Here is a 24,029-nt window from a genome sequence, read left to right on the forward strand (position 1 = left end):
GGGTGTCAGGTATGTTCTTATTTTTCACTGACTCTCTACTTTACCAAGCATGGTGTCCTTCTCCTGACACAGATTCTCCCCGCCTTCTGACCCCTGAGATTTTGTCCGAATGAGAGAAAATCTCATTATCCTCACTTCTGAGCCACACTCTGGCTTTATGTATTCTAAGGCAGATTTTGTTATTGCTGTTTTCATTGTTGTTTCTCTGACAGTACCTGGTATATTCAGTACTTTTAGCCACACCATGATTCAAAGGCATCAGTTGTTGTTGTTGTTGTTGTTAGGTGCCATCGAGTTGGTTCTGAACCACAGTGACCTTGTGCTCACCAGAAGCAAGCAGCCATGGGGGTTGTTTTGAGGATGAGAGTCTGTATGGCACTCCTGTACCACCTGCCACGTGCTCGTCAGCCCCTAGCCTCAGATCAGCATGGTGCCTTTATGGAGGGCGAATTAGAGAGCCTAACTGGAAGACTACTTTCACAATTGGACTGTGCATATTGCTGCCCCTAATTTTTCACTATTCTCAAGCCTTTGGGAGTAGTGAATACCAAAGTCTCTGGCATTGTGTCCATAATATTGCATCAATTAATGTAGTTACTATCATGCTCTCCCAAAAGACAATTTCCCACTGGCATAATATGACTATAGAGCTAGGTGAGAGTGCAAGGAAAGATCTTATTCAGATTGATTACATTGCTTTCTTCATTTGAAAAACGTATGTTTATTGAGTGTCTCTTATGTGCCAGGCACAATACTAGTTTGTGGAGACAACACAGTAAACAAGATATAAAAGATGAGAGAAAATAAATACACGACACCGTTTATTAAGTGAACCATGCAATTTAAGTTGGTGGGAAGTGGTATGAATTCATGAAAGTTTACAAGCTATGTTTTTCCTGATAACTGTTAATGGAAAAGGAATTCTAAGACCAAAGCGTGCCAATTAAATTTCATCCGTTACCTGCATGAGACCATAAATGATTCACGAGACTCAGACGCCTGACTTCCCCCTCTGCTTCATTAAAGACAGATGGCCAAGAACCGCATCATCTCTCCCTAGGGCACCACATTCCATCCGTTATACCCAGTGACCCCATTTCCCATCCTGCTCAGTTAGAGCCCAGGTATTTTTGTTTGAAGATTCTAAAGTCTGGACAGATTGGAGAAGAACCAGACAGGCAAGTAACTGGTGTGCCACAGGGTTGTGTCTTTAGATACACCAATAGTTACTCCGTTTGTGGGTATGAAAAGTCCATTGCTAGAGGCCCTTACAAGTTGAATTTCTGTTATATTCTGACTCATCACGTGAAAAACCATTCTACGCATGAGCATAATCATTTTCAGAGCTCTCAAAGAGCTTGTCTAATGTTTGTTCCAACCAGCCTTTTGTACTTGGTCTCCACATCACCTCTGCTGTGTGCCTTTTTGACTGACTCTTGTCCTGGTTGGTAACCACTACCCTGAAGAAATGTGGGTGCCTTTCTCCCGACTTTACTCATGGGGGTTCCGTAGACTATACTGACATCTAAAAGGTGGCATAGTTGGTTGGGCTGCTATCTTCAAGGTCAGTAGTTTGAAGCCATCAGCAGATCCCTGGGTGTCAGTGCCATAAAGAGTGACAGTCTCGGAAACCCACAGGGCCAGCTCTATACTGTCCTATAGGATTGCTAGGAATTGACTCATTGGCAGTGAGTTTGGTTTGGTTTGATTTAAGTCACAGTGGCTGCAATCATGGGCTCAATATTGAGTATGGCCCAGGACTGAGCAATATTTTGTTCTATTGTACATAAGGTCACTACGGGTCATAACTACCTTGTCAGCACCCAACAGAAGTCACAGGCATAATCAATTCCCCATTATGCATTTAATCCCAGGTGCTAAGAGATGAGAAGATCTGTACTTCATTGAATGAAACCTTAGTTGGAACACGGGCCTTTGTGGACACAATTAAGTGAGGTCATAATAGATTTTTCTTTGCCACGTACCAATAAGTGCGTCCCAGGCATTGCTATCCTGTGGACAAATTTGCCTGTTCCCCCTACACAATCATTGCGAAGTTTGAATCCACTTACAGCTGCTATGTCAATCAATCTTCTAGGGGGTGAGTGTGGGGGCGGGGATCTCATTTTTCACTGACCCTCTACTTTTCCAAACACGTCCTTCTCTTGTGACTGCTCTCCCTGCCCTCTGCCCCCGGAGATTTGTTCAAATGAGACAAGATCTCATTGTTCTTATTTCTGAGCAGCACTGGTCCTTTCTAAGGCAGTTTGTTGGTATATTCAATGTTCTTAGCGTGACCATAATCCAAAGGCATCGTGCTTGTTGTTACAGTTGTTCAGTGCCATCAAGTTGGTTCCGACCCATAGCAACCTTATGTGCAACCGAAGGAAACAGTGCCGGTCCTGTGCCATTTTCACAATTGTGCCTATGCCCGTTGTTGCCATGACACAGTTCTTATTGTGTCTTCCTTATTCGTGATCCCGCTATTGCACGCATATCAGGCAACTGAAAATATCAGAGCCTGCTTAGGGCATTCTGTAACCTCAAACCGATTATCTTTGTGGTTGCTTTATTTAACATTTGGAAGAGGTCACTTGAAGCAGATTTACCCAACGCAGCAATTTATTTTCATTCTTGAAATAGCAATTTTCATTGCTGCATCCACAAACATCGTGGATCTAAGTAAAATAAAATAGTTGATACCTTGAAATGCGGTTTACTCGTCACGATGTTGTGTAATGGTTCAGTAGTAAGGTGTCATCAGACTGAAGGATTTTGTCTTTATTATCAATCAGTAAGTCCTGCAAGTACTTTTCTGACAGTCTGCAAGATGAGCTCTTCTCTGTACCGCCGGTCAGTAGTAAGTCCTCCTGCAGCCCTCTTGCTGCACTCTTATTCATAGATTTTCAGATTATTTGCTCGGTATACAAATTTAATAAATCAGATGGAAGCAACAAAGCAGGAAATATCAAAAGAGTATTTCAGGAACATAGTGTCACTATAAAGTAATTGATTGAGGCTTAATCATTTTAGGAGATTGCATATGATTAAGAGCCAATAGAAATGAAGAGTTGGATTCACCTCCATGAGCGTAGTTTCTCGCTCTCTCCAGGAGACTGATACAGACTCTGTGGGATTGGGAAGATTCTCCTCTTTTCAGATCCCTGCTACACTTTGAAACCAAGGCTACATTTTGCAGGCTCCATGTAGCAGGCCTCCCTGCTACATTTTGAAAACAAGCAATAATGCTCCTGTGAGTTGTCTCCCAGACTCTTGCTAGAAAGTCAGCTTCTTTGATGTCTCTAGTAAGTACTTACAAGGATGACATGTCTTAATTAATATTCTCTATTTTACCTCTCTGGATTCTAATGCCCATTGCAATGGCTGCACAGAAATTCAGAGACAATATTCAAATGTTCTATTTATTAAAATTAAGGGTTTATTAAGGAGATTTACAAGTTGTAATGCCAGTGAGAAATGCACACAGGTCAGTAGCTTCTCAGGTCATGTTACACAGTTTTAGGTCTGTTAACAAGTGTCCCAAGGGGCATCCCACTCTGCTGTAAGCCTCAACCCAAAGGCATTCCGCTCAGACTGTTGGTCAGCAAACCCAGCTCCCTGAAAGAAGAGTCCAAGCCGCAAGCTGAAGTCACTTAGCTCCACTTCCATGGGTCAGCAAGTTCAGATTCTCCAGTTAAGTGTCCAGAAACTCCCCACTTGGTAAGCCAGCCTCCTGTACAAAAGCCCTCGTCTGCACTTGGTCATTGGGTTGGGAAATTCATTGCTCTGGTCCGTGATATGGCTCCTGGTTCTGCTGCTGCTCCTCTGGTGCCACAGCTGTCCTCTGGGTCCAGGAGGCTCACTGCACAAGGATCTCTCTCGAGTCCAGACGACCTGCTCTACTTCTGGCTCTCGGTGGTAAGCAAAGCCCTCCCCCTGCTCCTCAGAGAGCTCATTTTATACCCAGCCGGGTGTCACTCCAGGGACTCCTGTTTGAAATTACTCACAGGTGAAGCCTATCAGCATCTCTCCCTACCTTTCTACCATACTCAAGCGGGGAAGTATGGTGGGAGTTCGGCTCTACAACTCGAAGAGCCTCAATAAGTAACTCACAGCCTCTGCAAAGGAGTGTGGTCTACCTAGATGCTTTTCATGAGTGTAGCTTGAAGAACAAGCAGCAGGAGGAGTCCAGGGCTTCCCAAGGAAACATTTTTGCAGATGGCCTCAAATCTTCGGAGCTGCTCCGAGTGTGTCGTCCTGGTGACCGTGGGCCTCCCACTCCACCTCCCACTGCTGAGCTGTGTTTTACTGGTTCCAACCCAACATCCAGACTATTCGCTCCAGAGGTACGTTTAAGTCTCCAAGTCACAGGCCCTGAAAACTGAGTGCAGCTTTGCAAGGCAGTTGTTTTCAGACCCTGCTATCTGGCTGGAACTTGAGAACCAGGTTTTATGTAAAACCAATTATTAAATATTCAAATTATGATGACACTCAGCTCTTCAGGTGGTAAACAAATATAAAGACAAGCTCATGGTTATTAGCTGCTTGAGAGAGGCAAATGAAACAACAGAATGTAATCTCACCCCCAAGATAATAACAAAGTTCATTAAAAAAAAACATCCTCTGCAGGGGATTGAACCAAAGTGCATGAAGGAGGTTGAATGAACCCACTGGGAGCCCAGGTCCCAGCAGCTCTTGCTCCTAGATTGTTAGCCTGTCTGTGAGCAGGCTCTACAGCTCCAAGCTTTCCACTCAATGCCAGGCCACTGCCATAGCTACCTTCAAACCAAACCAAACCAAACGTAGATCCCTCAAGTTGGTTCCAACTCATTAGTGATCGTACCTGACAGATGGGACTGGCCTGTGGGTTGCCAAGACGGGAATCCTTTGTAAGAGTAGGAAGCTTGCCCTTTCTCCCTAATGCGACTGTTACAGAAATGCCACCGCAATTTCTAAGAACAGAGGTTGATTTTCTCACCATCTGGAGACTTAGAGTCCACATCAATCCCAGTCCTGTCAATTCTTGCCTTGTCAGTAGCCCAAGGGGTTTCAGGCTGCTTGGCAATCTCCACATGGCATCTGTCTTCCCTACTATGTGCATGTGGCTGTGGTCATGTTGTCCCTCCTGTAACTCCCTCCTCAACTGACTAAGTTGTGACCTTACATTACACTGAATCATGGAAAACCATTGTGTTCCTTTCGGTCTTTGACAAGCACAGTACCAGGGCCTAATTTTGAATACTCACTAAGGTGAGGCAGAAAGTCGCACTTGAAAACCACCGTAGTCTTTAAAAACAAACAAACAAACAAACAAAGAAACAAACAAATCTAAATGTGAAGTTTCCCCACAGACCCTCCAGCTAGTTTTATGCCCATCTGAAGAGGGTCTCTCCATCCCTCTGTCCCTTGTCTGAAGAGTCCTGCACTCTCTGGTTCGCGTCAAGCCGATGCAGCACTTTGGGCATCATGGAGGGGCTCATAGTGAGTTCCTTTTAAGTGTTCTTTGAGTTTGGGGAGCAAATAGCGAGAAGGGGCACGATCAGGGTTATCTCTTGGGTGGGGTGTCTCGGTGGAGTCCCGGAGGACCACCATGGCCACCAGGGAGCAATGAACAGCTGCTGCGCTGTGTGGGGGAAATAATTCCAAGGTACAGCTTTATAGGCCTTCCCATCCGGTGGCTTGCAGTTTTCTTACAAGCTCTCCTTAGTGGGTCTCCTTGATCGTCCAGGACCCTTTGAGAAAAACTATCAAGATTATCACATTGTAGCCCCCCCTTCTCCTGGAGGGCAAAAAATCCCCACAAAGTCTCCACTGCTTTCTGAGCTGAATTCTCTGCCGTGAATTTAATGGGACCAACAGGTCACCTCAGAAGCCACTGCTTTGATGACACCATGTTTAAGCGACCCTAATGAGACTAAAGTAGGTGTGTTGTTGAGAAAATCGATCTACAGCCAGTCACAGAGGCACGTTTGAACATGCTAAGACTGAGTAAACCTGTGCATGTCTGAATCTGAACTGGGGCCCCAGTAAAAATACCGCTTAACTTACCCTCAGTGGCACACTCAGTTACTTGCTATGGCTCTTCTAGCTAGTCTTTGTGGTTCCCTCCAAAGGATCCCCGGGATCAAGCCTGTGCACTCTTTCCTTAGTGGATCTGGGAAAGAGATGGTGACGGAGATGCCAACAGATGATTCTGCGATTCAGTTGTGATAGTTAACAGGGTTCATTGTGAATGGAAGACGTTCTAACTGCAGTGTGGTGGTTGGTCGGTTTTGCCGACTAGGAGCCATCTCAGAAGCAGGAAGAAGGAGACTTCACAGTCATTCAGATGGGAATAGGCTGCTGTCATGCAGAATGCCTTGGAAAGTGGAGTGTGGTGTATGCACTTAGCTTAAAAGTTAGCATTCTATCATTTGATCTCCCTTATGACCCTTAAATGTGTACTCGCTTTTAATATGTTTAGCTTTCTTTTCTACTGAAGTTTTTAATCTCTTTTACTTTGTTATTATTGTTATTTTTGGAGTATTTTAAAAATGTTTTCCTGTATATGAAATCCAGGATAGGGAAATTGCTCAAGACAGCAACTGGACTGATGGTTCCTTGGGGTGAGATGTGGAGCGAGTCAGGAAGAGTACAATAATGAAGAAAGTATTCTAAAACTGATGGTGGAGATAATTGCCCTACTCTGCTTGATATGATTGAACTATCAAATTATATGATATGTAAATTATATGCTAATCAAACTATTGAAAGAAAGATGAGCCTGGGTTGGTGCATGTCCTTCGAACCCTGAGATCCCTATGCTCTGAACCTCCTTGATCCAGGAGACAGAGGTGCGACACCAAAGGAGCCCCAGCAGCTGAAGGTACCAGGCAGAGCCGGGGCTCGCCCAGCCTTGATGCTGTGTCTCTCAGGGCAGGAGATTGATGTGTCCAGCGTGGTCCTTCATACTCTTCCTGGAGGAGCTAGGTTTGCTGACACAAGGAGCTAGAGCGGAGCTACTTCCAGTTGAAGGTTATGACGGACGTCTATCTGCATTTACCCTAAAACAGCTTTGTAACATTTCCCAAGCAAGGGAGAGGCCAAGGGGCTATGCGCTGAGAGGCCAAGGACCAGGGAGAAGCCTACCTACAGGACTCCTTGGGGAAAGGCTGTCCTGACCGCTTTGTCTTTCTAAACACTAGTCACTTCTAATTTCCCTAATAAACTCCGCAGTCGTGAGCACTGTCAGAGTGCTGCGTGCCACAGCAATGTCTTCCCTCGCCACGCCGAGGAGAAAATCCGGTGTGTGGGAGAGCCACTGGGTGTGAGAGCTGAGAGGCTGGAGGAGGCATGTCTGACTCCCACCTCACCTCGGAGGAATTGATTTTTGCCTTGTGAGTTCAATTCTCCCTCCCGCTTATGAAGAGCAATTCGAGCCATCTCCATTGTCATTCTTGTGCCTTCTCATCTGGGGGGGACACAATCCAGTCTATAACACCCACCCAGCTCAGCAGATGATCCTGTATTTACAAAGTACATTTAACACGCTACAGGTAGATTGGATGAAGGCTTATCACTGAATTCCCAAAGGAAATTTCATTAAAAACCAAAACTTTCCCCAAAAGACCCCAAAACTTTCAGAGAGTACTAATACTGAGGATGTTTTTTTTAAATCAGAAATTGGATTTTTCTCTGGGGGTTTAAAGTGCAATCATACATTTACAATACAGTGGTGTTTTCTTTGTAGCTACAAATACTTCTGAATATTGAAGGATTCAAAGTTCCTTCTTAAATTGGAAAGCTACATTTTTGGGGGGCAGGGGGGACTTGACCAGGGGTTTAGAATTCAAGACTGATCACTTTTATGCTGCTACCCCCCACGTCTGGTTCAAACCCACCAGTCAATCTGCAAAAGACTGTCTATATGAACCCCATCGGTAGTCCATTGTGGCATCTAGGGTTAAGTGAGGGGCTGTGAATTGCTGGGACAATGGTTCAAACCCTCCAGCCAGTCCATGGAAGAATGATGAAGCGGCCTTTACAGTTTTGAAAAACCCATGGAGCAGTTCTCCTCCATCCTACGGGGTCGATGTGAGTCTGAATTGACTCGATGATAGTGATTTGGTTGTTAATTAAGTCTGGTGGCTGCTAAAGTTCCCGAGGCTTAAAAACACTCCTTGTAGAGCCAAGGAAGACCACAGAAGGGTGGATGCATTTGAATCATGGCAAGAATATTGCAAGGACCATGGCCTGCCAGGATAAGCAAGGCTGTCTGCGATGAAGTGTAGCCAGAGGGCTCTTGGCAGCCAGGATGGCTGGACTTCATCTCTCCTACCTTGGGCATGCTGTCAGGAGAGACCTGGAAAAGCACATCCAAAAAGGGCAGCAAAAAGAAAGGCCCTCAGTGAGACGGATCGACAGGGTGGCTGCAACACGGGCTCACACATACCACTGATGGTGAGCAGACCGGGCAGTGCTCCCCCCTGTTGTACACGCCATTGCTATGAGTCGGAACCACTTCAGTGCTAGGGGCCGTGGGGCTCACACATGTAGCCGTTTCTAGCTCTCAGGCCTCTGATTGGCACTGGAGGACTTGTATTTGTACTGAATCAATTTGATAAAGGCAGCAGATTTCTAGTAATAGGTTTGCGTTTGGTTTTAATGTTAACCACCTGTTTTTTCTCAGTTACACATGCATGGTGTGCCCCCTAAGGCAATTCAAAGAAAACGCTTCCTATTAGGCAGGCCATTTGGGAAAAGGATCATCTCAGTTTCATAGTGCTACCTCATTATTGCTTCAATATCTTTACTAAACTGTTTTCTTTCTTGATTTTACAATTTATGAGTCTTTTTTTCCCCTTTAAAGCTATTTCTCTAAGATGGGATTTTTGATTTCTTATGTATACAGCAGCAGTTCTCAACCTCTGGGTCGTGACCCTTTTGGGAGTCAAACAACCCTTTCACAGGAGTTGCCCGGTTCATAACAATAACAACATTACTGCACTGTTCGTAACCTGTTATCAGATTTACTGCTGACGGGTTCCATTCCAGTGCTACAGAAATCCCCAGAATAATATAAGACTGACAAAACCCGTCTGTCTGATTTTATATTTGGGAGACAAGGGGGGGAAAGGGGGTGGGGGAACACACAAAATAGCAACATTACAGTGTTGAAGTGGTAACAAAAATAATTTTATGGTTGGGGGTGTCACCACGACATGAGGAACTGTATTAAAGGGTCAAGGCATTAGGAAGGTTGAGAACCACTGGTATAGAGAGTAAATTCCCTTTATACTCAAGTATAAGTACTCAAAAGGATAAATTCTCTTCACCCTCTATTTTTTTCTTTTTTTTAAAAATCATTTTATTTGGGCTCATACAACTCTTATCACAATCCATACACACATCAATTGTATAAAGCACATTTGTGCATTCATTACCCTCATCATTCTCAAAACATTTGCTCTCCACGTAAGCCCCTGGTATCAGCTCCTCATTTCCCCCCCTCTCTCCCTGCTCCCCCATTCCTCATGAACCCTTTATAATTTATAAATTATTATTTTGTCTTATCTTACACTGTCTGACATCTACGTTCACCCAATTTTCTGTTGTTCATCCCCCAGGGAGGAGGTTATATGTAGATCCCTGTAATCGGTTCCCCCTTTCCACCCCACCTTCCCTCTACCCTCCTGGTATTGCCACTCTCAGCAATGGTCCTGAAGGGATCATCCGCCCTGGATTCCCTGTGTATCCAGTTCCTATCGTACCAGTGTACAGCCTCTGGTCTAGCCAGATTGGTAAGGTAGAATTGGGATCATGATAGTGGCCGGGGAGAGAGGGGAGGAATCATTCAGGAACTAGAGGAAAGTTGTATTTTTCATCATTACTACATTGCACCCTGACTGGCTCGTCTCCTCCCCATACCCTTCTGTAAGGGGATGTCCAGTGGCCTACAGATGGGCTTTGGGTCTCCACCCCACATTCCCCCCCTCATGCACTATGATAAGATTTTTTGTTCTGATGATGCGTGATACCTGATCCTTTTGACACCTCTTGGTTGCACAGGCTGGTGTGCTTCCTCCATGTGGGCTTTGTTGCTTCTGAGCTAGATGGTTGTTTGTTTACCTTAAAGCCTTTAAGACCCCAGATGCTATATCTTTTGAAAGCTGGGCACCATCAGCTTTCTTCACCACATTTGCTTATGCACCCATTTGTCTTAAGAGATCATATCAGGGAAGTGATTTTTTGTTCTTTGATGCCTGATAACTGATCCCTTCGGCACTTCATGATCACACAGGCTGGTGTACTTCTTCCACGTCACCCTCTATTTTAAGATCCACACTGAACTACAGAAAAACTTCTCAGATATTAGGTTCCCAAACTTATTTAGCCTACCATCTCCTTCTCAGAATAAAAGTGACTCGATGTACCCCTGGCTATTGAAACTTTTGCCTTGTAGCTCATCATCCCGGAGAAAGCATAGGCATTTGCTTCTGCAGCCACCTGGATCATCCCAGACCCCTTCCCCTCAAGGGTGCCATATCACCCACTTTGAGAAACACTGGTTAAGCGTCTCAACTCCTTCCAACATTCTTAAGCCACCCACTGGTCTCCAGATGACAATATTCTAATAGTTTGCAGAAGAGCACCCAGAAAAAGGATGGATTTGGAGGAAGCAGGTTCCCCGCGAGCATTGCCCTTATCTTGTAGATGCAGTCCATCTCCCCAGCTGCCCTCGCAGCCTGTTCAGATTTTCTCTGACTGCGAGTCATCCGGCTCCCTGCAGGTCCAGAGTGCACTGCAGCCACAGGTTTCATGGGGGTTCTGGGGCTTGTCCAGAGCTAAGCTAATGAGGTATCTAGGCAGGACACTGCTACAGGAACACAGCTGTTCTCCATGGGGAGGACTGTGCCACCGCTATAAGCCGCTCCACCAGCAGGGGCTCAGCCAGAGTACTGAACTAGGAGGGTCAGCCTCTAAATTGTGTGCTATGTACCTCTTGAAATCTCTAAATTGAAAAAATGAATTTCAAGAGTAGGTTTTAATCAAATAAATGCTCTACCAGCCTGCAACCCCATCCAGGTGCCTTTTGTTATTTCTGAGTGTCATCTTCTCCCGACTGATCTTGTTCCCAGGCCACGCCCTCCCTTAGCCCTCCAGCAGGGCAGCAGCAGCTGCAATGCAGTGTTTCTTATACTGCCCCTAATGAACCACACTGCCGGCTCCTTGATTCTGGCACACAGTGAACCTGCAGAACAGCGGACAACTGCTCCTCAGAGTTTCTCAGATGACACATCTTTATGGGCACAGCCAGCCTCATCTTCCTCCTGCGCAACAGGTAGAGGGTTTGAGCCACCAACCTTGCTGTGACTGGTAGGTTTATTGTGCCACCCTGGCCAATAGGAATATGTGGGATTAATAAGGTCACAGTTTGATTGGAGGGCAAAGAGATAAATGGCTCAACATGGCACCCTCTGTCTCTCTCTTTTGTTCTCTGGTGATCTGCCAGCGTGCAGTTGCCTTAGCTAGTTCTCTACCTTAACCAGCGAGCGACACTACCCGGGGGATACACAACCCGTGGATCATGTCACTAGAGTTTGAGGTTCCTTGGAGACCTGCTTCTCCATGCTGCTGGTGTATTCATCACTTGAGCTTGTGACTATTGGATCCTGTCATCTGGCTGACTGTTGGTGACCCGCCCTGCTGTTTGCTGCCTACAGTTGGACTGCCTACATTGCTCTACACAAGACTCAGCTGTCTGCTCCCTTGACCTTGGATCCATCAGCCCTTGTGAGTTGAAGGACTTCCAGTATATTAACTATTCCACAGAAGTGAGTCAAACTGAGCCCTTTGTACTGCTATGTGGACTAATTAGCTGTTATATTCCTTTGTGCTATATCTGCCTATCTATATCTATATATCTCTCTCTACATCTACTTCTATATCTACATCTATATGTATATGGATCTCTCTATATAGATATATATTCATCCCTAAATGTCCTGGTTTTGTTTCTCTAGAGAACCCTATCTAACACACTTGTGGTTAGCCAATGTTGTCCTTCACAGGCAGCTCAAGACTTAACTCATGATGCCAACAGGGCTCAACCCTAGACCTCTCTCTTGCTCACTACCATGGAATAGATTCTGACTCATAGTGACTCTAGAGCGCAGGGTAAAAAATGTCCTTGTGAGTTTCCAAGACCGTGAATCTTTAGGGAGTAGAAATCTCTGTATTTCTCCCAAGGAGAGCCTGGTAGTTTCAAACTGCCTACCTTGCAGTTAACAGCCCAATGTGTAAGCAATACACCACCAGAGATCCCAATACTGAGCACAGTGCTGAGTTATAACACTGCTTTAGATTTTTCACCCAGAAGTGAGTTGGCATCGCTGGAATCAGATTCAAAGCTCGGCCAGTTGGTTGTGCTGGCTGAGCTCGTGTCCTGGACTCTCCAAGCGTCCCCGGGCACATCAGCCTGTAAAATCTCCATAAGCTCCCTTCCACTCTGCCCTGGCACCGACCAGCAGATTCCTTACACAGCAGCCCTATAAGACCTAAGCATCTCAGGGGAGTTACTGAAGTACATAATTACAGTCATCTGTGACTAACAGAATCTGGGAACACTTCTTCTGAGCTCTACCTTCAATCTGTCTCTCACTGCTCTTGAGACTCACCTAGGCATGCTAAAGCCAGGATACTCGGGTACCCCTGAAAGGACCCAGTGAACCCTGCAGCCCGAAGCTTTGTGAGAGTCTGGTGACTCTGGGAACAGGCAGCAGCATCCAAGATTTTCACTTACTCAGGGGACACCGAGGAGCCCTGGTAGCATAGTGGTTATGCATTAGATGGAGTGCATTCGTTATGCATTTAGACACCACCCGCTTCTGCTCTGGAGAAAGACAGGGTTTTCTACTCCTGTAAACAGGTACAGTCTCAGAGACCCACAGGAATCGTTCAACCCTGTCCTATGTGGTCGCTGTGAGTCAGCAGTGACTCAGCGGCAGTGAGCTTGGTTTGTTTGTTCTAGGTAGAGCTGCCGTGGGCCCATCCACTAAAACCAACTCCACTGCCTACAAGTGTTTTCTTACGCAGAGAGGCCCTGCAGAACAGTGTAGAACTGCCCTTTGGTTTTTCCATGACTGGGACTCCTTACAGAAGCCTTTTCATCATTCTCTCTTACAGTAGCTAGTGCTTTTGGTCTGCTGGCTTGTGGTTAGTGTCCCAAGGCATAGCCCACTACCCCACAAGGCTCCTTTTCTGAGCCTAAAGGACAAGCAAGCTTGATATGTAAGCAAGGACTGAACACATCAAGGTAATGTGTCCACTTGTTTGTTTCCATGCATCTAATTGTTTTCTACAGAAAAATACTAATTTAGACATTGAGCTCATCATTTTAGTGTTTCTGATTCTATACACCCAAATCCCACTCACATTGAGTGGATGCAGACACATAGAGACCCTCTACACTGTGCCTGAGGCTGGAAATCTTTCTAAGCTGTAAATATATAAAAATTTAGTAAGCCAACACTTACCTGATAGTGCCACCAGCCTCTTTTCTGATTCTGATACCAGAAAGTAAATATGCTGTTTATTCATCCTGGAACATTGTATGAACCAGTTAACTCTTCAAATATGCTAGCTTGGTTGATCTCCAAAGTGGCTAGAAAGAAATACATCATACTTTGGAGTAAAATAATTTCTGATATTGAGATGAAACAAGAGAATATGATATGGCATGTAGGTGGCACCTGATAGCCTCGAATAACAATCCGGAGACAGGCGCCTTGCTAACTTCAGTCCTGAGGGTGCATCTTTAACTCGGCGTTTCAGATATTGCTCGTCTTCTTCAAGCCACTCAGCAGTCCTTTTATTTACTTATTTTTCAAAACCTCCACATTTGGAATTCATTTAATTCTCTAGAGCTACCCTGACGTTAAGATCTGGAAAAGTAACATGATAGAGTCCGCTGATTTGATAAGGAGTGTTAGAATTACACACAAGTGTGAGAACATTTACAAATCCTTTGGAAGGACCAGTGTACATTTCACAGTTTTGCCTACTAATACTAGGTCCCCCTGTTGCTTTTCTAAAACAAGCCCTTAAGAGACCCATGTCACTATCCTTCTCAGTCACTGCCACCGAGTCAATGCGGACTCACGGAGACCCTGTGGGACTGGGTAGAAATGTCCCTGTGAGCTGCAGATGGTTTATGACTGCCAGCCTTGCAGTTAGCAGCCTTTCATGTAACCACCATGCCACCAGGGCTCACCACCCTTAGAGGCCTTTAACTCACAGGAGCACAGAGAATGGGGGAACTACTAAGAAATGCGCTGTGCTTGATAATGGTATCTCATTCAACCTTGTCCCCTACATCTGATGAATTTCCTCATCACGAGTGACAAGAAAACCAAAATCCTCACATCGTGACTAAGAGGTAACATCAAGGTTACACAGAAAACATTGGCGTTGTCAAGGATCTCCTCTTGCTTGGATCCATAACCAAATGCTCATGGAAGCAGCAGTCAAGAGATCAGATGACGTCTGGCCTTGCTGCTGCCCAAGACCTCTTTATTGCGTTGAGTAGCAAAGGTGTCATTTTGAGAAATCAGAGCAAATGTCTGCTTCCTTGACCAAGCCATGGTATTATCCTGTGAAGGGTGGGCATTGAGTAAGGATTTTGAAGGAGAATCAAGGCGTTTGAATTATAGTGCTGCTCAAGAATCTTGCGAGTACCTTGGACTGCCCAAAAATAAACACGTCTGTCATGGAAGAAGAGCAGAGCGGCGAGAAGGCTCATGAGAGGCAAGCATGGCCAGACTGCCTCGCGTAGTTTTGACATGTCATCAGAAGAGACCAGTCCCTGGAAAAGGACATCGTGCTTGGTAAATTAGAAGGGGTAAAGTGAAAAGGGGCGAGACTCTCAAAGGGATGAGTTGGCACGGTGGTTGCAACAATGACTGCAGAATTGTTGACGTAGAGGATGGCACAGGACTGGGATGTTTTCTTCTGTTGTCCAGAGGATCCCTGTGAGGGAGAACCGATTCAATGGCCCCTCATGACGACAACAGTGTCAATGAACTTCCGGGCCGCCACATCCCCAGGGAAGGGAACATCGCAACTGGGCACTGCTGTTTCATTTGCCAGTGCGTCTCCTCCCAGGGTGATCCTCCCAGGAAAGGTGCCTCTGGCCCCTCAGCAGCGTCCAGATCCACCCCATGGCCACCGTGCGCTGCTGTCACAGGCAGCCCACTCCCTCCGAGTGCTCTCCCATGAGCTGCTGCCTCTCTCGGAAGCTTGCATTTACCATGCTGGGCGCTGGTGTAGCTGAAGCTGAACTGCATATGTCTGCTGGGAAGCAGAAAAGGGAAGCTAAGTGACTGAAAGGTTAACGATGAAATCTCCCAACCCATTTTTCGTCACCTCTTGCCGTGACAGGCAAAGTCTCCGAAAATGATGAGTTTGATTTTCATAAAAGATCTCTTCATGTGATGGAGAATATATCTGAATTAATTAGTCCCCCAAACCAATGCTGTTGAAACTCTGCTGAGGAAAACAACCAGAAACCCAGACCTCTCGTGACGGATGCTCACCAGACACATTAACACCAACCTGGGTTTCCCAAAAGATAGAAGTATTCCATCATAGTTGTAGTCATTGCAATGTTCAGTTTTGTTTTGAAGTTAATGGATTCCATCCTTTGGGCTGAATTGGATGCTGTTTTTCCCTCACAATATTTGCAACATGACAGTGATGGATTTGATTTACAGGCAAAGTGGCAAGGGACCTCCCTGCCTTCATTCACTCCCTGCCAGTGAGTTGGTGCTGACTCACAGCAACTCTATAGGACAGACTGTAACTCTTTAAAAGAGTAGAATGCTTCATCTTCCTTCTGCGGAGTTACTGATGGTTTTGAACTGCTGACCTTGCATCACCATATTGAATCTCACAGCAGCCCTCTGACGTAGGGTCTACACTCTTCATTTTACATCTAAATATAGTAGGCACAGATTAGCATGTTTCAGGCCATGTGGCTACTGATGCCAGTACCTAGAAGTGGGTTTCAAGTCAGTTGTGTAGACTTAACTACCATGTGGAGCTGACGCCATAAATTTTCTCCTATCCTATCCCCCCAGCCCTCACATATCCACCAAAATTTCTATAAACAACGGTTTAAATATACATCTTCATTTTAAAATACATGAATGTTATTTACTTAAAACCGATTAATTAAATGAACTTTTAAAATGTACAATACACACAATGAATCATCATGATACAAAGTGAGAAATATGACACACTGCTTACTTGTAATGGGTGGGCTTGGGCAAGATTGTCAATGGGCATCTCGTAGAGTTGGGGGTCACAGGATTTCTGAGAGAGAATTCTCACCTTCCGTGTATGAGACCCTGCTGCTGTTTCTTGTCAGTGCCCATCGTGGCCAGCCACTGTCCCCACCTGTCCTTGGAAACGTGTGTGGTTGGGATGTGGGACAGGTTTCAGAATAAGATGGGCTTAGAAAGAAGGCCTGGTGATGTACTTCAGAAAAAAACATCCCAATGGGTCATAAAGGTCCAATTCCCAGATGAGCATGAGAAAGACCCAGAACAGGGGTCACTGTGACAGACAACAAAACGGACACATTTGCCTAGATACACATACATGCACAGCCTATTGGATTGGCACAGTGGCGGCAACAATGGGCTCAAGCCTAGGAAAATGGTAAGGATAGGGAGGGAGCATGCAGTGTTTAGTTCTCGGGTGCACAGAGATACGATGGTTGGAACCAACTGGATGGCACTTGAACTACAACTACAACAATAACAACAACATGTGTATGTGATGACAATGGTTGTGAGTCTCAGTATGTGTTCCTACCAGTCCTGCCCACCTCCTCAGGAGTCCATGTGCAACTGATTAAATCATTCACAGAAAGTATCACCTCAGAGTATCACTTTCTTTCTAGCTGGTCCCGTGCCCTGTGACCCAGATGGACCAGAAGATTTGGGCCAAAGCATAACCTTCTTTTTCCCAGCAGGGAACAATTGTCATCTGAGGATTTTTAACATTCACTGCAGCAGTACCGGTGTGGCCTTGAGGAGTGACGCACATGACCTTCCAATACAAATTGAACCCAGCAAGAAGTAGACCTCACATGCCCTATGAATGAGCTCAGATGGTCGCCATCCAAACAGCCTTCCTGGATCTTCGTGATGGGAGATGAAGAGGGCTGGCAGGAGACTGGCAGAGGAACCCCATATCTCGGTATATTGGCCCATCCAGATGAGAGGAGATAATGTTAAGCATCTCATCCACTCCAAAGGGTGTGCTTCTCCCGAGAAGCAGTCTGAGAATGCAGTCATGCGTGTGGGGAAAAGAAAAAGAAAACAAACACCTCACGGGCATCGAGTCAGTTCTGATTCATGGTTCTGATTCCTATGGGAAGCACGATAGACCTGCCCTGTGGGTTGACAGAACTGCAACTGGTGACAGGAGTCGAAAGCCTCCTCCTTCTCCTGTGCAGCAGCTGGTGGTTTCGAACTGCCAGACTTTCAGTTAGCAGCCCAACGGATAATCGCCATCCCACCAGAGCTCTTATAAAGGAAAATAAGTAAAGGGAAAAAATATTCTGAGACTGACTCCCTCCCCTCCCCTCCTTTTGATGTGTCTGCTATCACCTGGCTTTATTCAAGTCTGTGGCCAAAGATGCCTCACTCAGATCACAGCGAGGGAGAAGCAACAGTGATAGTACCTTTGCTGTAGATTTACTCTGCTTGGCCCAAGAATTCGTCCTGGCTTCTAGGCCTTTTGCAGAGAACTGCCCTCTCTCATAAGACTCACTTTCATCAAATAGCAGTAGATTTGCAATGCCAGATGGAGACCCTCATCTGGGCAGTTTTGGACTCTCTCTTTATATTTTATAGGCTCCGAATGACTACTTATCTTGTCAGTTTATTCTGCGTTGCACAAAGGTTCTGTTTTGTGTAAATGAACTTCAGTCAATTTGAAACAAATCGATCTCCCTCTCCAAGAATATCATACCCTATCCAGAGGTAGATGCTCCCTGTGAAGATGTCATTTACATCTGTGTTCTGACCCCAGTCCTAGCAACGGATTGTGACACAGAACCAGCCTTTCAGACAGTCCTGAGATTTGTAAATCGATCTCCCTGGTGTATTTCTCACCCAGGGAATTCCGATGTTGGGAACGTTCCATCTGAATGAATCCTGGTTCTTCTAACCACATGGAATTAAATTCATTGTCATGGTTTTGAGTTTCAGAGTAGAAGCTTAAGCAGTGAAAGATGTTGGTGTCCTTGACCCTGCCTTGCTTCTGCTTGATGGGTAACGCCGGAGCCTAGAGTAGAACTGCGCCCCACGTGGGTTTTCAGGGCTGTGGACTTTGGGGTGCAGAGTAGCATCGCTGACTTCTTAGGCAATCCAAACTTAGAACTGATGGCTGTCTTCAGCCAATGGAACCTCTCAGAGACTCCTGTTAAAGGCGATGGGCATTTGGCAGTGGCGGGTGGGGGGAGTGGGTGGGTGTCGGGGAAGAGGAATGCTTTGAAAGTAGGTTTCAGAAATAATAGAAGATAGCTGCCAGCTTATAGATGGAAATTCTGTTGGCTGTTCCACTACAGCTGAAGCTGAACTCAAAGGGGCGGATAGCACTGTCTGAATAGAGATGGTTTTGTCCTTCTGCTGAAAGCCTGGTTTTTATCTACTGCTTTTCTTTTTGCAATTAACTCTCTCTCTCTCTTTCTCTCTCTCTCTCTCTCTCTCTCTCTCACACACACACACACAATGGTGGATGGCCCCCAAATGTTCGTAGACTTGAAAGATAATGCAGTTTTCCTTTGAAACTTTGGGGGTGGGGTGTATTTCCAAGAAGGGAAGCAGAGCATTCTTTATCTAAGTGATCATGATTATAAACTCAAATAGTTGTTATTGTTTGAGAGGGAGATGATGATGCTATTGTCTTCAGACAGGGCTGCCCTGCACCCACAAGGAGCCCAGGGGTGCACATGCTGTGTGAGTTCCTGGTCCCCAGAGTCCACTGGTGAGTCTTCAGCATGGCATTTGAGAGCTCACAAGGAAAGAGTTCACTGTTTCACTCCAAGGAGCTCTGTGGCACAGGGATTAAGCGCCCAGTGTTGAACCAAATAATGCCAGCGGGGACCCTCCGGGCACTGCAAAGGAAGAGAGGTGACGGTGTTTCAGTAAAGAGCTGAGCCTCAGAAGCCCTCTGGGGCAAATCCCCTCTGTCCTCGAGGGCCACTGTGCTGTGGAACTGCCTTGAGGATCTCAGGGCTATCTCTCTTCAGGAAACAGTTGATGATAAAGCGGAACAATTGGATTCTTCTTTAAGATTCTTTTTACTGATCTTTTTTGGGGGGCTCTTACAGATATTATAACAACCCACAAATCAATTACACCAAGCAAACATGTACAGATGCTGCCGTCATCATCTTCAAAACATTTTCTTTCTACTTGAGCCCTTTGATAAGTGAATTGATTCCAAATGGTTGTGCTCTAAAAATCACACTTCAGGTTTACTCCAGCTATTGTGCATTGAAAGATATGTATTTCCTACAACAAATATAAGTGTACAATTTTCAGCACTATGGAAATATAGATATATACCATGTAACTGTAGTTGAAAAATATGATAATCAGTTTAAATACCCTTCCCTGGCTACTCACAGGAGTACCGTTGAAACTGCCATAAAGGATTAAGGACCATCACTGTACATAGTGACAAATGGGATGTATGGCTAATTGGAAAGATAAAAGTGAAAGATTATATACATATTGTGTTACCTTCTGAGTAAGAGAGGAGGTGAAGTAAGACAATATGCATATACGTGTGCTCCTTTTGAGGTGAATAAGACAGTAAGGATGAAACAAAAAACATTGAGATTGGTTTTCTACAAAAGGGAGGTTGGTATTGCGTGTAAGGAATGAGTGAATGTTCATGAATTGACTTACGGAAAGCCACCCTTTCCTGTATGTACTTTTTTGTAGCATTTTGAGCATTTGAATCATGTTAATATTTCATGTTAGTTTTTATGTAAAAATGTATAATCAAGATGAGAGAAGGAGAAAGAGAACAGAAATTAAGTATAAATGAAAATACGGTAAGTGATCCTAATAATCCTTGAAATGAACGGTAACCACCACTGTGAAGGGGAGAATGGAAGACCGCCCGACAGATTGTAAACATTTGTTATTTATTATAGGGCATCACTTCAAAGACAAAATCACTCTGCAAACTTAAATTTAGTTATTAGTTGTGCACTTTGTGCTATCATGAGCTATCATTTTCCACCTCCTTTCTAATTTTGAACAAATGGGTAAATACAACGAGTATGCAAAACTATTCCAAGCCACAGTCATCGAGTCCATTCTGACTCATAGCGACGACCGTATAGACCAGAATAGAAATGCCCCGGGGACTCTGAGACTAACCCTTTGCAGGGATAGAAAGCCTTGTCTTTGTTCTACAAAACAATGATTTTGAACTCCTGACATTGTGATTATCAACCCAGCACATAACCTATATGCTATCAGGACTCACTGCACAAGGAGAGCCAAATTTGTCAACTACATACAAAAAAAAAAACCCTCCCTGCCTTAGGTTCTATTGTGGAGCAGCTGTGGTTTCAAATTGCTGACCTTGTTGTTAGCAGCCCAGTGCTTAGCCCACTAGGCCACCAGGGCTCCTCATGATTACAAAGGAGTGGCAAATAGTATATCAGGAAAAGTCTGACATAAGCCTTTTGATATTGAAATATATTATATATCTATGGACTCAGGTTCTATAGACACATATAAACATGTATTCCTGAATGTACTCTTGTAGCATGAATAATACATACATAGGTCCTATGAGTAGCTATCTTCTGAGAAGACTTAGAAGCTGCAAGATGCACTGACATCCAATTTGCAGTGAGCATATTCGGCACTCATATCTTTCTAAATCCTTTCTCCATTGAAAGTCACCAGTGCTCCCTGGAGAAAGTCACCAGTGCTCCCTGGAGAACTGGCAAATTCTGGGATTGGAACAATACCTTCTTGAAACAGAAGGTAAGGAAGTCCTCATATAGCTGTGGAATAATCATTGACAAAAATATTAAGTTCTTTGACATCAAAATAAGTAATGATATAATAATCAATAGATTATAAACCCCAAAGAAATAGGAGTTCATGTATCCTTATTGATATAACTAAGTAAATATGTAAATAGTCGATATAGGTTCTTTCTGTCAGTGAAACACCTACTAATGGATACAGAAGGAGTGATACATTTTGAAAATTATATTTTGCCAACCATCATCTTACTTGCTGATTCAGGCACAAATGAAACATTGGTGGATGCTAAAAATAGTATATGGAAATTTGATTAATAACAGAATATCTGAATGGCCTTAATGATCTCCCTAGAAAGCACATATGAGTAATATATAAATAGAAAAGTGGTCATCTTTTTTCACTCGGAAGACACAACTTCAGCCAAAATAACAGTTAACAGGTTGGATCCAATCAATGTCATGTGCCTCTTACTATAAGCACTCACCAGACAAACCCAAATCAAAGGACAAGTCTACAGAACAACGTACCTGAACTGAAAAAAATTAATTCATAAAAGAAAAATACAGATCAAGAACTGTTTGGAAATCAAAGGAGACTAGAAACAAATGAAAATAAAATGTGACGAGCTATCTTGGATTCAACTTTGGGCCGAAATGTTTTAAAGTATATTTTGGATATTATTGGTAGAGTAGTACAATTTAGCAAGACTAATAAGTCTTCTTGAAGTTGGCAATTACATTGCAGGCTCCAGAGGCTGCACTGGTGAGACCCCATACAGGAAGCCTACTGGATAAACTGGACACTACCTTAGCCACACTTGTGTCCTGAGAACTTAAGCCAGAAAACACTTGGTATCCAAGGAAGCAGACACCAGCTGTACCAAGAACAGTGTACTACTGGTTGGTGGGCAAACAAGGTCCAGCTACATCCATGCCCCGAATGCTGTATTAAGATACGTACTATTCCAGAAATCCTGTGATAGCCATTCTGTTATATTATGCTTATGCCTGTTTATATTAAGCTATATCTCAGAGGTTCATCCTCATGGGGGGTTACCCTGCTTGAAGTTGTATTACTGGTTTCTCTGTTTGGGGGCAAATTAAACCCAGGGAAGTTGAACCTATAGAGGAAGAAAATATAACAAGGGTTTGAGGGAAGGCGCAATATATAGCAGTAGGAGAAGTAAGAAGATGATGTCAAGAATTCCAGGAAAGAAAAGTTTGTTTGGAGATTGATTATGGAAGCAATTGTTTGGCAGGATTGAACTATGGAATGATATGACATATGTATTAACATCCAACATACAGCCAAAAAAAAAATAAAAGGATAGATCCAGGCATAGGTTAGGGGCTTGAACTACATCTTAGCACTAACTTAAGAACAATTAGTTCTTACATCATTGTGCTACATTGTGCTCTTGACCCATGCACCTTACTCACCTGACCTCATTCTGTGAGACTTCTTTTTGTTTCCGTGAATTCAGAGGGACATGAAAAGACAGCGATTTGATGATGTGGAAGAGGAGAAGAAAAAAACAAGGGAGTTGCTGTCAGCCATCCTCCAAACAGATGATTTTGAAAAATGTTTCCAAGAATGGAATCGCAGATTTGACAAATGTATTGAGTATAATGGAGAGTACTTTGAAGGTGATAGGGTTGTTTTGTAAAATAATTAAATACATAGCTTTGAAGGGGAAAAAAATCCATTTTCAGGGAGAGGGTACTTGTGTTAGTCTGTGTTGACTAGAAAAACAAATTCATACACTCATATGGGTATAAGAAAGAGCTTTATATACAAGAGCAACTGTACATTAAGAAAACATCACAGCCCAGTCGAGATCAAGTCCATAAGTCTGATATTAGCACATATGTCTGATATCAATCTATAAAGTCCACTTCAGACTCACGAAATACATGCAATGACACCAAATGCAGGAAGATCACAGGCCAGTGGTGTGAATTCTTATGGATCCAGTGGCAGTGTAAGCATCCCAGTGGTCTCCAGGGGTCTCCATGTGGCTTCTCAAGCTATATCAGCATATCACCATGTATCTTGTCAGTAGAGCCTCTCTCAGGGAGTGAGCAGAGAGAGAGAGAGAGAGAGAGAGAGCTTGTCTCCTGTCTCTAAGGAGGAAACACAGGAATTTCCAGAATCTTCAGGAGAAGGCCATGCCCACACAGAGACCTCATTGGCTAAATTCTGATTGATAGGCTAGACAGTACCCCTACACTCTTAACCCCAAATTGACACCAAATTATGTAACTACCACCGTACCCCCTCAGATATACAGACCTTTTTATGGGCGATTTAACTATGAAAGTGTATGATACGTGAATATTATATCGAGAAAACGACTAGAGGAGCGTTTTTGCTGGTGGTGCCAGTGAACATGAGGTTGGGTGGGTGGGTTTTAATACAAGGTGACTGATGTTCTCATATAAAGAAGAGAAGAGGTGCAGAGGCAAGGGGACAGAGTAAAGACCCCTCATGAGATACCATAGCTGCAAGACAAGGAACGCCTGGAGCCCCCAGAAGATAGGAAGATGTTGGGGCCAGATTCTCCTTCATAGTCCTCAGAGAAGTCAATGTGGCCGACACCCTGATCTCTGACTCCTTGCTTCCAGAAATTAGTTAGAAAAGGGCTATTTTTACAAGCTACCTTATTGGTGCATACTGTCAACATCTGCTCTTGGAAATCTGATTCACCTGCCTTCTCTCTTTTGTTTCTGCACTTCTATGATGTGCTGAAAATCAAAAGGAAATTTCTGGTGAAATTTGTAATTCTTCATGTCTGTTTCTCATATTTTCCAAAAGAAGCTCTGATTTTGGTGTTAGAAAATCCTTTATTCATTATTATTATTATTTTAATGTGTTTGTGTTTCTCCATTGAACTTATTTATTTACTTGTTCAAACATTTTGCTTGTGCCGGGTACTTTGTAAATAAGCCCCTAGTGACA

The 24,029-nt window shown here is 44.2% G+C and overlaps 1 protein-coding gene and 1 non-coding gene across 5 annotated transcripts in view; both read left to right on the forward strand.

Annotated features, from left to right (window-relative positions):
- PRKN (parkin RBR E3 ubiquitin protein ligase) overlaps positions 1 to 24,029 on the forward strand; it is a 1,413,568-nt gene that overhangs the window by 662,911 nt on the left and 726,628 nt on the right. The window lies entirely within an intron of this gene.
- Positions 8,981 to 9,106, forward strand: LOC115871127. The gene has a single exon (XR_004047107.1). It is a non-coding gene; the product is annotated as a small nucleolar RNA SNORA54 (small nucleolar RNA).

This window comes from Echinops telfairi, unplaced genomic scaffold (assembly GCF_000313985.2).
Source record: "Echinops telfairi isolate 266 unplaced genomic scaffold, ASM31398v2 ScPeMD7_3533;HRSCAF=4204_0, whole genome shotgun sequence".
Classification (NCBI taxonomy): domain Eukaryota; kingdom Metazoa; phylum Chordata; class Mammalia; order Afrosoricida; family Tenrecidae; genus Echinops; species Echinops telfairi.